Source organism: Squalius cephalus, assembly GCF_949319135.1.
Source record: "Squalius cephalus genome assembly, chromosome: 20".
NCBI lineage: Eukaryota > Metazoa > Chordata > Actinopteri > Cypriniformes > Leuciscidae > Squalius > Squalius cephalus.
In genome coordinates, this window is record NC_137141.1 from 15,186,915 (window position 1) to 15,189,982 (window position 3,068).

The following is a 3,068-nucleotide window of genomic DNA, read 5'->3' on the forward strand; positions in this document are numbered from 1 at the left end:
AAAAAAAGAAAATTCTGTCATCATTTACTCACCCTCATGTCCAAACCTGTTTGACTTCCTTTCTTTTGTCAGATATTTTTGAGACTTTTTTTGTCAATGCAATTAAAGTCAATTGTTTTGGACCCCAGTGGCGTTCATTAAATGGATAAAAACATTTGTTCAAAATATCTTATTTTGATACCGTGAGGGTGAGAAAATGATGGCAGAATTTTCATTTTTGGGTGAGCTATCCCTTTAAATAATTTGACTGTGGTATGTCTTATATTTAAACAGAATTGTGCATGTTTTTATTCATATGTCTTGTTTAAATTCTGTTGTTTGCTATTTTACTCAGGCCACTCAGAAACTAAACTGTGTTTATTAATCGGATTTATCTTAACACTGTGTTGCGGGTATTGATTCTGATGTCATTGAGTCATGATGGATAAGACCACCATGTAAATATTTCAAAACTAAGCTCAGTTTTCAGTGTTCTTCATATATTGGTGAGCTTTAGAAGAGGAAATGGTCAAAATCCACACAGACATTCCTCTATCACTCCAAAGCAAAGGTGCTATGCTCATGCGTTCATGTAATTGACATTTTTCCTTTAACGGTTTTTGGAAATTGAGATGGCAGAATCACATTGTTGGACTTGAGTTTTGGCATTGGCTTGCCTCTGATTGTTGTTATAGGTTATTGTATGTGCGTTTTTCTGGCATAGATTATGCAGTAAAAATAGCTCTGTTTGGGGAGAATTGCCTTTTTTGAACACAATTTTGGAACTCTGACCTTCTTGGTCTTTTTTTGGTCTCAGCTGGGTCTCAGAAGGGCCCAAAACCATCAGAAGTTAAGTTCAGTTATTCTTTTTTAAGACGGCTTCTTTAAGGTCATGGTTTGATGAAAGGAATGCCTTGATTTATTTTTTTTGGTCCAGAACGAAGGCTTCTTTGTCTTTCAAAGCTGGCTTTTTGCAGTGTGAGACACGTTATTTAGAGGCTAATTGCATGGCTTTTCAGCTTTAAGTAGTATTACACAAACGCACAACGCACTGAACTGCTTTTATCCTGTAGCAAAATGCCATTTTAAAATCATATTCAGACCTCTGCATATCTCTGCTATGCTAAAACAGTAATATCCGTTAATATGTGATGCACTATGTAATGTTAAATGCATTAATAGGAGTGTGATAGTCTGAAAGAGACTTAGCATAAAATATGCTGCATTTTCTGAAAAGAAACCGTAATATTGAAGCTCAGCACTTCAACTTATTGCACTGCTTTATTGTTTGTATTTAATCTCTTTTTATGCCAATGCAAGCCCTTTAATGATGTATACAGGTTTCATCAATGATACTGTGCGATTCATTAGGCTGCAAATGCTAAACTGTACAAAATTTGGTTAAATGGTTCAACTGTGTTTCAAGATCATTAAACGTATGCTACTAGAGCTAGTTTACAGCACTGTGTGCATGGAAGAATTTTCTCATTGGAGAAATCTTTGATTTGCGAAGAAAATACTGGAAATTATTCTCAAAGACAGCTAACAAAATTGGAAGCATGTAGAAATTACAACATTTAGACTTCAAATGCATGAAGGGTTGTAAGACAATGTATTAACAAAATACAAGTTAAACATTTATTTTATTACTATATTTTGAATGAAACTCGTATAATGTATCTTTAAACTGATAAATATATATAGTAAAAAAAAAATATATATATATATAACCAGTATTTTTGTATTTTACTCCAGGCAATAAACATGCAGTGCATTTTCAATGCTGTTTGTGTCTCTTTTGTTGCTATGGACTTGAGATTGAATAGATAAATGTGTGAGTCAGTGATCCTCTTTTAGCAGGAAACGTATCTATTTGCCTGCATTCGGCATTAAACCAAAGCTGAACTGGTCTGACGAGATGTGCGATGATAACGAAACACAAAACCAGCCTGCAGGTGTGACTAAACATCATGCAATAGCGCACAGCTAGGTCTTCTCCGGCTATATAGCGGCCATGTAAGGTCCTGAGGTCAGCCCGAGGTTACTTGATGATCTATGTATGATTTGATTGTCTTCAAAGCTATAGGAAGGTTTTACATTTTAGTTCTAGAAAAGCTATGGTTACAGAAATACGCATTTGAGTGTTTATTTGCATGGATTTGTCATTTCTGGGTTGCCTAAGTAACCGTGTGTGGTTCTCTGCCTATTCCATTTACATTTAATTTAGGTCACCAGCTCTGTAAAAAATGATTGCTGTGATTATTTATCACAACTTAAAATTCAACATTAGAATAAGAAGTAATGTGTTGTTTCAACTTAAAAAAAGTACTTGTTTGTGCTTGACTTAAAATAGTAAGTTTAGTTAACTTTAGTTGGATATTTAAGTTATCTCAACAAATTTTAAGTTAAGAATTGCAGCTATATGTTTACAGTGTAGTTCTAATTGTAAATTAATTAATTTAGGTCACCAGCTAAAGGGAAACTAGTTCTAATTGAAGAATACTGCACACCACTGTCAGAACAACTATTGGTAAAACATTTAAAGTCACTATCAGACTGCACAGATACATGTTTTGGTTAAACATTGGTCAACGGAGTCCGTTTATTGACATTCGCTGTATAGTCAGGTGGATGTTTGTCTTCGAGGTGTGTACGTGAACTCTAAAGGCTATCTGGCTTAAAGATACACTATGACTATGATTTTAATGCTAAAGCCCAATTCCTGAAAGCACACTCACATGGCCTAATTTATACGAGTGGGAAAGAGTTGGATCTATTCTACACACTCACCCACATGATTTCACACTGCCGTTTCCTTCCTGCGTAGCAATGAGCAGATATTTCTCTGGTGTGGAAATGTCATCTCAATGCAATCCAAATCATGTTTGTTTGCTGATGCCCAAATATTTATGGAGCAAGGAACCAGATTGATGGATTACATTAGAAATTAGCCATTCAGGTGAAAGTAATGGGGTTTGAATAATACAGTGATCTTACCCAGATTCATTTCATTGGAGCACGGCTATGAAACATTAAAGTTTTTGCAGCTCTCCACCCTTTAAACGCTGAAATATTAACCAAAAACCAGT